The sequence below is a fragment of the Saccopteryx bilineata genome, chromosome 4 (genome assembly GCF_036850765.1).
Source record: "Saccopteryx bilineata isolate mSacBil1 chromosome 4, mSacBil1_pri_phased_curated, whole genome shotgun sequence".
NCBI classification, from domain to species: domain Eukaryota; kingdom Metazoa; phylum Chordata; class Mammalia; order Chiroptera; family Emballonuridae; genus Saccopteryx; species Saccopteryx bilineata.
Window position 1 is genome coordinate 31,185,613 of NC_089493.1, and position 15,000 is coordinate 31,200,612.

Sequence of the window (15,000 nt, forward strand, 5' to 3'; positions counted from 1 at the left end):
ACTAGTCTTTGAACCATGAGAGAACTGAGGTCACAAGACAAGAACCACCACCCTGAGCACTTGAGGCAAATACTGCATAGAAAGTCACATTCTGCCTGGAGGGGGAACCAGCCCTGGAGCCACCAAAACGTGGGAATGACTTAAGGGTGATTGACTAATTATGAAGACTGAGCTTGGGCTAACCTGAGCGTTCCAAACTGGAGACCAGGGTGGGGGCACAGTTTTGTGAGTTTTACTTCCTGGAGTCCACCAGATTTCTCCCAGTGAATATCAGAGAAAGATGTCCTTGTGTTTCCAGCAGGGAAGGGGAAAGTAATCCTTCAGAAACACCCCCCACCTTAAATTCTGTTCTCCTTGAAAAAAGCTGGGCCCCAAAGAAAACTGTTTCGCTCGAGTCAAATCGCACTGTGTTTTTATCAGAGCCTAACCAAATGGGGCAAGGGAAACCCCAAGTCCAGCCGCATCTGGTCTTCCTGGGTTAGGGAGCCTGTGAAGCAGTTGGGAAGGTCACATTCCAGGGGCCCATGGTCACTAAAAGACAGACCTAAGCAGAGGCGTATAGGATGTTCCCCTCCACATTACTGCCACATCAGTAAAGGCCTATTCACTGGAGTTTCTTTTGCCCAGTCCCTCTGGGTATCATGTCCAACCCTAACAATGAAAACTACAAGGCATACTAAAAGACAAAAGGCACAGTTTGAGAGAAAGCAAGCATTAAAATTAGGTTCATGCATGTCAGGATGTTGGAATTATCAGATTGAGAATTTAAAATAACTAATGAGTATGCTTAGAGCTTTAATGGAAAAAGTACACAATATGTAAGAACAAATGGGTAATGTAAGCAGAGAGATGGAAGTTTTAAAAATCAAAAGGAAATTCTAGAAATCAGCACTGTAATAAATGAAAAATGCTTTTGATGGAGTTATCAATAGAGTAGTCATGACTGAGAAAGAAAAGAAGAAAGGAAGGGAAGGGAGAGGAAGAAAGAAAAAGAAGGGGAGGACGCAGCAGAATTACAAGGGAATGCTGCGGACAATTATAGGCCAATAAATTAGATAAGTTAGATTATATAAATTCCTGAAAAGACACAAACTACCAAAACTGGCGTAAGAAGGAATATAAATCTGAGTAGACCTGTAACGAGTAGAGAATTGAATTTGTATTTTAAAAAGACCCACAAGAAAAGCACATACCCAAATGGCTTTGTTGGTTAATTCAACAAATATTCAAAAGAAGAATTAGTACCAATTTTTAACAAAGTTTTCCCAAAAAACAGAAGAGAATGGAACACTTCCTAACTCATTCTGTGAGGCTAGTATTATCCTAATACAAAAAACAACAACAACAACAAACAAACAAACAACAAAAAAAAATCGCAAGGTAAAGACATCACAAAGCTACTGACCAATCTCTTAATGCAGATACAAAAATCTTCAACAAAATATGGTACTTGCAAATCAAATGCAGTTACAGAAAATTATACATTACAATCAAGTGAGATTTATCTGAGGAATGCAAGATTGATTTAACATTCAAAAATTATGTAATACACTCTAGCAATAGAATTAAGGACAAAAACCCACACGATCATACCCAGATGCAGAAAAACACCTGACAAAATTGAATACCTCTTTACAATAAAAACACTCAGTAAACTAGGAGTAGAAAAAAAAAATCTTCAACCTGATTAAAAGCATCTACTAAGAAGCAAAAACAAACAAAAACCCCCAGCTCACAGCTAACATCAAACTTAATAGGCAAAGAACACTGCTTTTCTCTAAGAATGGAAAGAAGACAAGGATGTCTGCTCTCACCCTGCTATTCAACATGGAACTGGAGGTTTTAGCCAGGTTGATTAGGAGGGAGGAAAAGGAAACATTTAAACTGGAAACAAATATGCAAACCGGTAGATGACATGATCCTGTATAGAGAACATTCTAAGAACTATTCTAACTAATAAATGAGTCCAGCACATGCAAGTATATTCACTTACAAGGGTGGCATTAAGATTTGGTAAAACTGTAACCCTCAAGGGCAGAGAATGTTTCTTTTAATTATCCTCCCCAACAATCTCTTCTCTCCACTACACCGGAGACAGTGCTTTCTGAGCTGACCTGATGTGGAAGGTGTTTTTCCTGTTCTTTCCAAACTCCTGGTAAGAAGACATTAATATATCGATTTAAGACATTGAGATCTTTCACCTTTGAGAATCCAGGGGAGCATTTCAGTTTATAGTGCAGTTGACAGATAATGTTCTATCATTGTCTTCGAGTTCCCCACTCTAAAGAAAAGTCAGCTTTCTGACACGAAATGTTATAAATCAATGTAAAATTTACTGAAGATTTCATAAGAGAAGAGAAGAAGTTTTACACGGCACACCATGCAGTAACTCAAGAAATCCCCAAAAATTCTCTTTCCCACAAAGTCCATCATGCACACCCCAGCCTCAATGAGTCCTAATGCTTCTGTTTCTGTAGCCTCTCTTGCTCTTAACTAATACCCTCCCAACACATGCCCTTCTCCCCTACTCCCTCAAACTCATTGCTGCTTATGCACTGCAAGTCTGCTTTCGCCCAGCTCCTGCAAAACATCGCACCCCTCCCCACATCCTCGGCAAATAAGCTTGTTTCTGTCACAGGGAACTAACTAGTTAGGAACCACAGTGAGGAACATTATATAAATAGTATAAATGATATATATGCATTATCTTGGGGGAAATTATTTAGCTACTTTGTGCCTCAGTTTCCTCCTGTGGAAAATGAGAGTGACAATACAGTAGAGTTAGGCCCTGGCCAGTTGGCTCAATGGTAGAGCGTCGGCCTGGCGTGCAGGATTCCCGGGTTCGATTCCCGGCTAGGGCACACAGGAGAAGTGCCCATCTGCTTCTCCACCCCTGCCCCTCTCCTTCCTCTCTGTCTCTCTCTTCCCCTCCCACAGCCGAGGCTCCACTGGAGCAAAGATGGCCCGGGCGCTGGGGATGGCTCCTCGGCCTCTGCCCCAGGCGCTAGAGTGGCTCTGGTCGCAAGAGAGCGATGCCCCGGAGGGGCAGAGCATCGCCCCCTGGTGGGCAGAGCGGCGCCCCCTGGTGGGCGTGCCGGGTGGATCCCGGTTGGGCGCATGCGGGAGTCTGTCTGACTGTCTCTCCCCGTTTCCGGCTTCAGAAAAATACAGGAAAAACAAAACAAAACAAAACAAAAACAATACAGTAGAGTTAATGTGATTTAATTATGTAAGCTCTTAGAATGATAACTGGCATAGAAAAAGCACTCAACGAGGTTAGCTATTATTATTAAATCGGAAAGGATTATTAGTGATAACAAAAGTCACATCTAAAATAGTATTATATTGGCCCTGGCCGGTTGGCTCAGCAGTAGAGCATCGGCCTGGTGTGCGGGGGACCCCGGTTCGATTCCCGGCCAGGGCACACAGGAGAAGCGCCCATTTGCTTCTCCACCCCCACCCCCTCCTTCCTCTCTGTCTCTCTCTTCCCCTCCCGCAGCCAAGGCTCCATTGGAGCAAAGATGGCCCGGGCGCTGGGGATGGCTCCTTGGCCTCGGCCCCAGGCGCTAGAGTGGCTCTGGTCACCGCAGAGCGACGCCCCGGAGGGGCAGAGCATCGCCCCCTGGTGGGCAGAGCGTCGCCCCTGGTGGGCGTGCCGGGTGGATCCCGGTCGGGCGCATGCGGGAGTCTGTCTGACTGTCTCTCCCCGTTTCCAGCTTCAGAAAAATACAAAAAAATAAATAAATAAATAAATAAATAAATAAATAAATAAATAGTATTATATTAATATTGCCCAGCCATCTAACAAGTTCTTTCTTTTTCTTACCAAGTGAGAGGCAGGGAGGTGGAGCGACAGACTCCCGCATGCGCCCCAACCAGCATCCACCTGGCAATCCCAGTCTGGGGCTGATGCTCTGCCCATCTGTGGCTGCTGCTCTCTTGGTTGGCAACTGAGCTATTTTAGTGCCTGAGGCGAGGCCATGGAGCCATCCTCAGTGCCCCTGGCCAACCTGCTCATTGGAGCCATGGCTGCGGGAGAGGAAGAGAGAAAGAGAGAGAAAGAAGGAAGGAAAGGGTGGAGAAGCAGATGGGCGCTTCTCCTGTGTGCCCTGACCTGGAATTGAACCCGGGACTTCCACACGCCGGCTGACACTCTACCACTGAGCCAACTGGTGAGGGACCATCTATTAAATTAAGATCAACTAATCTTGTGTGGAAATATGTATCTAAGTGATCTTTTTTAAATTAAAATTTTTAATTTAGCCTGACCTGTGGTGGCACAGTGGATAAAGCATCGACCTGGAAATGCTGAGGTTGCCAGTTCGAAGCCCTGGGCTTGCCTGGTCAAGGCACATAGGGGAGTTGATGCTTCCAGCTCCTCCTCCCTTCTCTCTCTCCTCTCTCTCTATCCTCTCTAAAAAAAATGAATAAATAAAATAATTAAAAAATTTAATTTATTGTGTTGACTTAGTTTCAACTGTCCCACTCACTGTAACACCCTCTACCCTCCTCCTCATGCCCCCGATGCTGAGCAATTTTATGTTTTGCAAATAGCAAAGCATTATGGGAAACCATGGAAAATGATGGGTGATTTTTGGAAAACCAGTTGAAATCTTGGCTCTGTCAGTTTCCCAGATTGCAAACTATAATCTTACATAAATTACATAACACACTAGAGCCTCAGTCACCTCATCTGTGAATTGGAGTTTTGTAGTTGTTTGTGTCAATTAGGCCAAGAAAAGGTAGATGATAAAGTAGTGGCCATTATTATTGACCAGAAGATGGAAAGTAATCTGTTTACAGATGATAACCAAGTCATTAAGTCATTGCTTCAAATAATTCAGTGAAAAAAAATAGCTCTGGTTTATTTTCTGCCCTTTGACCTTTAGACAATAGCCTGTTGGAAGCATTGCCAAATGATAGAGTGAAAGTGGACAAATGTTTTTGAAATGGGATTTTCTATTTCCTCTCGGTCATGAGTGGAGACTAGACTCTTGAGGACTAAAAGGTTAAGAAGTGAGACTTTGGTTTGTGGCGCTTCTGGTGTGGGAAAGCCCTGGAGTGACTTCCTGACACCACCAGAGGGCGAGCTAAGACCATACAGCACCGAGTTTGGGGGCTGTACCTGTAAGATGAAGCCCAGCTCTGTATGGGGCTACAGTCTCCACGGGGGTCCCCAATCGTGTATCCTCACTTGCTCTCTCTCTCGCTCGCTCGCTCACTCTCTCTATCTCTCTGCATTCTCCCTTCAGATACTGTGAGGCCAGGTGGTTCCAGGCAGGCGAACCTTATTGTGCAGAGCAACTTCCCCAAGGACGGGCTGATGTCTGTAGCCCAGCAGAACCACATCAGTCCCAGACTCCCCCAAGAGGAGCCACAGGGAGCCACAGGGGAGAAAGTCTTCCAGATCGGTGTTTTGAGGAGCGGCCAACCACCTATGTCTGAGCTGGGCTTTGCTCGCTGTCTTATGTCTTTCTGCCTTCCTGCTTCTTGATCAGCTCTCTCCTGTTCCTTCTCAGCACCCGTTTCTTTGCCCCAATTTATTAAGCACAAGAAACCGGGGCTCTCTGCATCAGATGGCTCCAGAAAGTAATAATCAACTCCTCTTGCTAGTCCCTTGAGCCTGCTGATGCACAACCGCACTGACACGCAAACACAGGCACACCAGCCGGGGCTCCCACCCGGAGTGTCTAGAGGGAGGGCCCTCCGGGACAGCAGCCTGGGAGGTAGCCGAGCTCTGCCGTCAACATGAATTGCCAGTCTGTACCATATCCCCGCGGGAGCACGTTTACTACTGTGCACTAGGAGGGCGATGTTTAGGAGTCTTAGGACTCCACTTCTTGGGAGTGGAGCCAGACAGTGTCCCTTGGGGGCTGTACCTGTAAGATGACTTGCCTCTTGGGCAAATCACAGTTTCCCTTGGGCATTGGGAGAACAAGATAAGAAACTCCAAGCCCGGCACTGGACACTAGGTGAGAACATGCCCAACTTTCAGAAACCCCAGTACTTTGCTGGCAAAGGCCCAACAGTGAGGCACTTCAAGACTTGTTTGGTGATTTTTATGGCAGGACACCTGGGCGAACAGACTAATCATATTGGAGTCTGATCCTTTTTATTTATTTATTTATTTATTTATTTATTTTTTAAGTGAGAGGAGGGGAGACAGAGAGAGAGAGAGAGAGAGAGAGACTCGCATGCACCCCAACTGGGATCTATCCAGCAATCCCTGTCTGGGGCTGATGCTCAAATCAACCAAGCTATCCTCAGTACCTGAGGTCTACACTTAGAGCAACTGAGCCACTGGCTGCAAGAGAGGAGAGAGAGAGTAGGAGGGGGGTGGGGTGGAGAAGCAGATGGTTGCTTCTCCTGTGTGCCCTGACCCGGAATCAAACCCTGGACGTCCATATGCCAGGCCAATATTTTATCATTGAGCTAATGAGCCAGGGCTATGTATTTTCTGCAATGCTGAATAGACCTCAGAGAGTTAATTTTGTACAAAAGTTTGACTTCAGCTTCTTTTTGACTCAGTCTGAAGAAGCTTATCATCATTATTATTATTTTTTGTATTTTTCCAAAGCTGGAGACGGGGAGAGACAGTCAGACAGACTCCCGCATGCGCCCGACCAGGATCCACCCGGCACGTCCACCAGGGGCGATTCTCTGCCCACCAGGGGGCAATGCTCTGCCCCTCCGGGGCGTCGCTCTGTCGCGACCAGAGCCACTCTAGCGCCTGGGGCCGAGGCCAAGGAGCCATCCCCAGCGCCCGGGCCATCTTTGCTCGGGAGGGGAGGAGAGAGACAGAGAGGAAAGAGAGGGGGAGGGGTGGAGAAGCAGATGGGTGCTTCTCCTGTGTGCCCTGGCCGGGAATCGAACCCGGGACCCTGCACACCAGGTCGACGCTCTACCACTGAGCCAAACGGCCAGGGCCCTTATCATTATTTATCCCACATAACATCTTCCTTACCTTTCCAAAACTCATTTCAACATTCAATTGCATGTGAATGCACTTATCTCAACATAGGGAAGTTACTAAGAATAACTTATCTCAGCTGTTTTCTTCTCTTATGGATCATATCTTTTAGTTGGGAAGTAGAACACATATTAATATTTAGAAAAGAAGTAGACATACTGATGTTTAAATGTGTTTTATGAAACACTGAAGGATTTTTTCAACATCAATGCAATGGGGAATATTTGCAAAGTTATGAGCATGCCTTGACCTCAGCCTGAAATGAATTGGCCATGATGAAGAAAAGATACTTTTAGGAAGAAAAAGTAATTTATGACAAGTATAAAAATGAATGGAACTAATTGTACTGGTAACGATAAAGAAATTAATGAATTAAAACATTTGACATGTATTAAGGATTTATAAAAAATGGAATAAACAATGTTTTGGTTATTTAGGAAGTTAACCATTTATATATTACATGGCTACAAAATGTTGATTCTGAGGATGTTTCATTCCTGTGAAGTCAGGTATGAAACAAGGATGGTAATGTTGGAAAAATAGCTAAGCTGCATTTAGCATCTGATTGCCCTGCAAATATTTAAAGTTGTTCTGCTCCTGTTTTGTGTCTTCCTTCCGTAGCCTAAATATTCCTAGTTATCACATTCGCTCTCTTGTGACATGGTTTGATTCTCGTCTCTTAGGAATTGAACGTACTTTGACACAGTCCTTTGGCCGTGGCATCCAACAGTATTTCCAGGATCTCCTGACTAGAGCAGAGCAGAAGTCTGATATTATATTGCATGTTGCAGTCACTGAATATTTTTGGAGCTCCATATAGTATCACTTCATCCTTTTTGGTATTTGCCTAGCAGTATTGCTTAATGTTTAGCTCACCATTCACTGAAATTTCGTGTTGCTCTTACAGACCTAAAGTTCCTTATGTTAGCATTTTTTTCTGACTCATTGGAGTTAGGACAAACTTAAAGGAACTGATTAAGAAGAATAATTATATCTAGGTAATACATTTCACCCCAAAGTAGTTTAATTTTGGTATTATATGTGCATGTATTCAAAATGAATGGATTTATTCACCAGGAGACTTGAACTTTCCTAAGTATGTTCATATCTTATTCATATAAGTTGGTAAACATAAGAGAGTAGAGCCACAGGTTTTGGACTGAACTTAGCCTCAAACACTCATCTGAAGTTTTGGTGGTTCAGTTAACAAGAAAAGATAGCAAGTTTCTGTTTATCACCTCCCAGAGCTAGTTACCTGGTATGTGGTGGTACTCCTAAGAAGTCTCACAGTCTTCATTCAGCTTTTTTTTTTTTTTGTATTTTTCTGAAGCTGGAAACATGGAGAGACAGTCAGACAGACTCCCGCATGCGCCCGACCGGGATCCACCCGGCACGCCCACCAGGGGGCGATGCTCTGCCCATGAGGGGGGGATGCTCTGCCCCTCTGGGGCGTTGCTCTGTCGCGACCAGAGCCACTCTAGCACCTAGGGCAGAGGCCAAGGAGCCATCCCCAGCGCCCGGGCCATCCTTGCTCCAATGGAGCCTTGGCTGCGGGAGGGGAAGAGAGAGACAGAGAGAAAGGAGAGGGGCAGGGGTGGAGAAGCAGATGGGCGCTTCTCCTGTGTGGCCTGACTGGGAATTGAACCAGGGACTTCTGTACGCCAGGCCGACGCTCTACCACTGAGCCAACCGGCCAGGGCCTCATTCAGCTTTTTTTCACTGTGTCATCATGAAGATAGAACAGGAACAGTTATCACCACTAGGAACTTCTAGTGATTTTTGGTAGTTCCATATGGATCTTTCTTTCTGTAAAAGAACTATGAAAAGCTGCTAGTTCTCAGTATGCATTTCTGTTTATTGACAATATTGTCACTCTTTGTGTACAACTTCCTCTGCAATAACTTGATTTAATCAGTTTAATCAGGTGACTGCAAGAATGTATATACTGCCTGCCCAGTGGTTTCACAGTGGATCAAGTGTTGATCTGGAATACTGAGGTCACAGGTTCAAAACCCTTGGCTTGCCCAGTGAAGGCACATATGACAAGCTCTGAACAGCTAAAGCAAAGCAATTATGTATTGATACTTCTTGCTCCCCTCTTCATCTCTCTGTAAAATCAATAAATAAAGTCTAAAAAAATTAAAAAGAGGGGTAAGGGCCCAGTGTATATCCTGGCAGGTACTGCCTAAAACATCTTTGACAGATCATATTCTTTGTTGGTCCCATCAGATGAAGCACTGGGTTCGGGAGGGACTGGCCATGGTCATAATACATTTTTTATTGTTGCATCATCTTTGTGTTCCTTTAAGGTGAAAGATCTTCCCTCTGTCCTGTTTATTTGTCAATGCATATCTGTTACTGTCTTTGGGAAAGGTACCAAAATGACAAGTGACATCTTTCATCTTTGGGTCTCTAGGGAATATACAATACTTTAGGTCAAAAGATGCCTACTCATTTAATCTCTGGATTCATTCATTTGAATTAATCATTCTTTCAGTCCACACATATTTATTGTGCAATGACAATAGGGCACGTTTCTATGCTAGGCACTATGGATACAAAGGAGAACTGGATTTTTATACAATTGCAATGAGCAGTAGAGCATAGTAATTAAGAGCCAGAGGCCTGACTGGCTTTAACTCTGTGACTTTGGGCAAGTTACCTCACTTTCTACGCTTTAATGTTTTTTGTTGTTGTTGTTAAAAGATGAGAGTATTAATAGAACCTACTCATAGAGTTGGAAAATTTAAATGCTTTTTGTTTTGTTTTATAAATACTTTTATAGTGTTGACTGTATCAAGCACTGTTCTAAGCATTTTATCAAGAGGTAATTCACTTAATTTACAGGGCTTAAATGGTGCCTATCATTACTGCTGTTGTAGAGAATAGACATAAGTGAGGCAAGAGTTGAGTGATTTAAGGAAGGTAGAGTAACCTGTGTCATAGGAATTTCGTAGCAGTTAAGGTTTTTTGTTTTCTTTTTTTCATTAAACTGATAAATTCCCCATCCCACAAATAGCCAGAGGTTACAGTGCTAGCTTTAAAATAACTATTTTTTGCCTTGGCTGACTTTATCTAGCGCCTATATGCCAGGGAGTGTTCTAAGAAGAAGTTAATCAGAATTGGAATATAGGAAGTATCAGTTTCTCTGTTAGTTTGATGGCAAAGGCGAGTAGGAGTTCAAATCTGTAAATCCCAATTGCACTCCGGCGTACCGGAACCACACTGTTTCTGCAGTAATTTCCGGGCGGATGCCGAAGTATGTTACTATGGATCGATTGCTTTTGCCTGGCGGAAGTCTTTTAGAAGAGGACTGCAAATTCGGTGGCGCGAAGAGACTGGTCTTTGCTCAGGAGGGAGCTTGAGCAGCAGGAATTCGCGGAGCCGCTCTGGGCCCGTTTGGCAGGGCGTCCAGGTGCATCGGAGAGTTCAGTCATGCTTGTACGCGCTGTGACATACTCCTTGTCCAGGAACGAGACTATTCCTTACGGTGTCCCCACGGAGTTGGAGAGGTGAGAGCCAGGAGGCTTGATCCAGTGTTGGGGCGGGAGGAACGGGCGGTGGGTGCCTCCTGGTGCGATCCAATGGCTCGCTGTGTGTATGAAATACGTGAGGCCCACGACCCAGGGACCCTGGCGCCAAAGGAGCGGTGGATGGATTGGGAGTTTTTAGACAGCCCTTCTCAAGGCTGAGAGATTTGCAGGAGGTAACAATATTAACGTACACCGAGCCAGATTTTAACCCATCTACTAATTACAAAGTCTACATTTTTCTTCTTACGCACTCAGCTTCTCAGGATCACTGGACCCAAATGCCGTTAGTTAATGTACAGTTTTGCGGCATCTCCACGCACCACCAGTTTCCTTGTGAAATGGGCTTAGTTCATATTTCACATAGTTCTAAGGATATGTACAGGTTTAGCAAAATGTCTGCTAAGTGGGAGGGGCTCCCACAGTGGTAGCTGTGTTCTGCTTTATGTTTCTATAGCCCTTTGTACCTACACTGAATATATTACCGCTCTGTTGTTGTGAGTCGGGGGCGCAGAGAGAGAGAGATCAGCAGACAGAATCATCAAGGACTGGAAAGGACCACCGCTCGCTCAGGCAAATGGCCCTGAGTTCATGCAGTGTCCTAATTTTATTCATAAAACTTCAAAAAGCTTGTTTACTGAGAAATTGGCATAACATCAAGAGTAAGTTTTACTTAAAGATACATAGAGTGCACCTGCAAGATAGCATAGTAACAACATAATATCAGAAGGCATTAATTGCTATTGCTTCTATGGATCCCACAACATTCCTCTCCTTATCTTAAGGGATAAGGAAAGTACAGAAATCTTATGAGAATGTTTTTCTGAGAAAAGCCCAGCAACTGCCTTCAGTCACATAGACTTGTTTCAGTGACTTGCCTTCAAGTCACAAAACAACTTTCTTGGCAAAACATTCTTTTCTTGTTGGCTGTGTTCCCATCCATGGCCATGCAATGGGTTATTCCACTACACCGCTCCCATGATATTCGATGGTGTTCTTTATGTGTTTGTCCGGTTCTCTGGGAGTGCCCTGAGAATGGGGACCCTTCCCATTGCTCAGGGGACTACAGTTTGACACTGGTATAACAGTGGAAGGATTAGGCCAGCCTCGAAATCAGTTAAACCCGAGCTGGAATCCAGACAGCTCCCCTTTATTTGCTGTGTGGTTTGAGGCAAGATGTTTGCTTTCGCAGTCCTCAATCTTGTACATACATAAACGGCAATTGGGTAAAGCTTTGAAACAGGAGGTAGGCCTTTTAGTCAGAATTAAGTCCAGTTACACTAATGTGGCCAAAGATAAGGCTACTTTATTGTGAACATAAAGTAGTCTGTTTTGGGGAAGGATTATAAACCTTATCTCTGGTGGTCTGTCAAATATATTAGTTGGCTATGGGCACAGTTGAGAGTTGGGAAGACAAAAGTATTGGATTCAATGTACTGAAACCCAACAAAACTACTGTAGTGAACTCAAACAATAAATCCTTTGTATAATAGAAATGTTGAGAACATCATGTTATATGTATATCCCACAATTACTATAAGATCTTCAAGGTGAATTATTTCCTCTGATAAATATCAGTAATCTTTATGGGATAACATAGAAGAGACACCAGGAATACACTAATAATTTTCTTCTCTGTTAACCCCCTCCCCCACTGCCAAATAATGAATTTGCTGCTTGAGCTACTTCCCTACCCATTCCCTAAATTTCCCTGGCTGATATCATCAGAGACCCACCAGTTTCTAAATCCAGTACTTTCTCATCTTTATCCACCCTGACCATTTTATTGTATTTGTTACTAATTCTGACTTTCTGCTTTTCAAAAGCCCTGTTGTTTTACAGAACCGCACCCGGCTTCCATTTGCTAGCTTGTAGCTGTTTCTCATTTTCCTTCGTTCTTTTTCTTTGATCACTCTTTCTTGCTTGCTTTCCTTTTTATTCAGTGAGAGGAGGGGAAGCAGAAACAGACTCCCATCTGTGCCCTGACCGGGATTCACCCGGCAAGCACACTAGGGGGGGCAATGCGCACTAGGGGGCGATGTGCCTGAGGCAGAGGCCGCGGAGCCAACTTGCTGCAATTGAGTCATGGCTGTAGGGGGAGGGGGGAAGAGAGAGAGAGAGAGAGAGAGAGAGAGAGAGAAGTGAGAGGAGGAGGGGTGAAGAAGCAGATGGGCGCTTCTGTGTGCCCTGACTGGGAATCAAACCTGGGATGTCCACACGCCAGGCTGATGCTTTATCACTGAGCAAACCTGCCAGGGTCTCTTTGGTCTTTCATTAATCTGTATTTTTTAGTTGGAAAGTCTGAGAGCCAAGATTTGCCCAAGACAGTAATTAAGGTATATGAGCAAGGATAGACAAATAGACAAGATTAAAAATAATAGAGATTCCAGGAAAAAAAGACCCATGTATGTCAATACCTGTGTTATGGAAGAAAAAATTAAGATGTTGTACTATGTAAAGGAAGATCTTTTAAATATATGGTGTTGGGAAAAATAGCCACATGTCAAACGTAGAATCTTCTATCCCACACCACGTAAAGTCAGTATTCCATTAGCTCTGTGTCATATGTAAAAGATTAAAAAATTTTAGGTAATCTATTCAAAGCAGAAGAATCTTAGATGGGACGTGAAAATCATTATAAAGGAAAATATTGGTAAGTTGTGCACTATTAAGATTAAGAACTGGTGTTCATCAAAAGATCACATAAAGAAAAGGCCAAGATATTTGCCACACATACAATTAGTAGAGGGTTTGTGTCCAGAAAATAAAACGAACTTTTTATAAAATAATAAGGGCAAAGCCTTCACAAAGAAAGGTATCCAAATGCCCAATACAAATGTGAAAAGTGCTCAACCTTATTAATCAGAAGGAAATGCAAATTAAAACCATAATGAGTTACCATTGCACATCTGACAGAAAGGCTAAAATTTTCAAAGAAGGATAAAAAAGGCAGGAATTGGCAAGGATGTGGAACAACTAGAAATTTCACACACTGCTGATGGACTATAAATTGGTACAATTAATTTGGAAACTGAAAGACATGCCCGTGCATCAAGATACCGTATATACGTTATAGTTGTTCATAGCTGCATAGTAATTCATAACAGTAAAAAACTAAAGTCAACCAAATATCCATTATCAGCAGAATAAAAAATAAATAAATTTATATAATGGAATACTCTACAACAATGAACATTAAAGTACTATAGCTACATGCATGGATAAATTTCCCAAGTGTAATATGGAATAAAAAGTCAAATATAAAAGAACACGTGGTATACAGTTTCATTTAGATAAATATAAAAAATAAGCTTTATGGATTCATGCCTCAATAGTAAAATATGTGGAAAAACAGCAATTACTATATATGCCACAATAATATTTTATCTTTTGGGAGAGGTAGGAGATAGTCATTAATGAAGGGTTATATGGGAACTGATCTAGGTCATGGGTCTTCACATTACATACATACAGCCCACAGGCCAAATCCGGCCTTCTGTTTTTGTCAGTAAAGTCTTATTAACACATCCATAATCTTTTATTTGCTGTTGTCTGTCACTGCTTTTGCTACAACATAATTAAGCAGCAGTGGCAGAGTCCATATGTCTTCAAAGCCCCCAACATCTACATCTGGCCCTGATAGAAAAAGTCTGCCAATCTTTGGTGATGGTTACATACGTGCACTTTGTGATCATTCATTGAGCTTTCTGTTTTTTTTTTAAATTTTCTTTATTTTGTATTTTTTCCGAAGTGAGAAGCGGGGAGGCATACAGACAGACTCCTGCATGCCCCCGACCGGGATCCACCCAGCATTCCCACAGGGGGGCTATCCCCCCCCCGTCCCCCCCGCATTGCTCCACTGCAACCGGAGGCATTACAGCACTGAGGCAGAGGCCATGGAGCCATCCTCAGCACCAGGGCCAACTTTGCTCCAATGCAGCCCTGGCTGCGGGAGGGGAAGAGAAAGACAGAGAGAAAGGAGAGGGGGAGGGATGGAGAAGCAGATGGGCTCTTTTCCTGTGCCCTGGCCAGGAATCGAACCCGGGACTTCCACATGCTGGCCTGACGCTCTGCCACTGAGCCAACCAGTCAGGGCTGAGCTTTCTGGTTTTGACGTGCATTTTTTTGTTTGTCTTTTATGTATCACAGTTTTGTTTTGTTTTTTAAGGTAAAAAGCAGTGGAGTGTAGTAAGTATTCTAATGCAGACATTGCCAAATCACTGTGAAGCACAGCGAGGGGTTAGCACTGTGAGAAAGTGTGAGAAGTCCCAGAGGGAGTGATGGTGAAGCTGGGTCTGGAGGCCTGAAGAAGGTCATGCCAGCTAAGAGGGAACATGCTTGGGTCTGTGAGGCACCAGGGTGCATGGGGCCAGACGGGGAGAAGGGGTGAGTGAGGCGGGGAGGGCCAGGAAGGGAAGAAAGGACTGTGCCAGCGACCCAAAATGAGGAAGCACGTTAACAGCACAGGTACCAACGTGTGCCGGCAAGAGGTGTGAGAGG

The 15,000-nt window shown here is 43.8% G+C and overlaps 1 protein-coding gene across 3 annotated transcripts in view; it reads left to right on the forward strand.

The window, feature by feature from the left end:
* Positions 1 to 10,304: 10,304 nt before the first annotated feature.
* SLC8A3 (solute carrier family 8 member A3) overlaps positions 10,305 to 15,000 on the forward strand; it is a 178,789-nt gene continuing 174,093 nt past the window's right edge. For all 3 annotated transcript variants that reach the window (XM_066273317.1, XM_066273320.1, XM_066273321.1), the window contains exon 1: positions 10,305 to 10,482. The gene's annotated coding sequence lies outside the window, so the exon portion shown is untranslated. The remainder of the gene's footprint in view (positions 10,483 to 15,000) is intronic.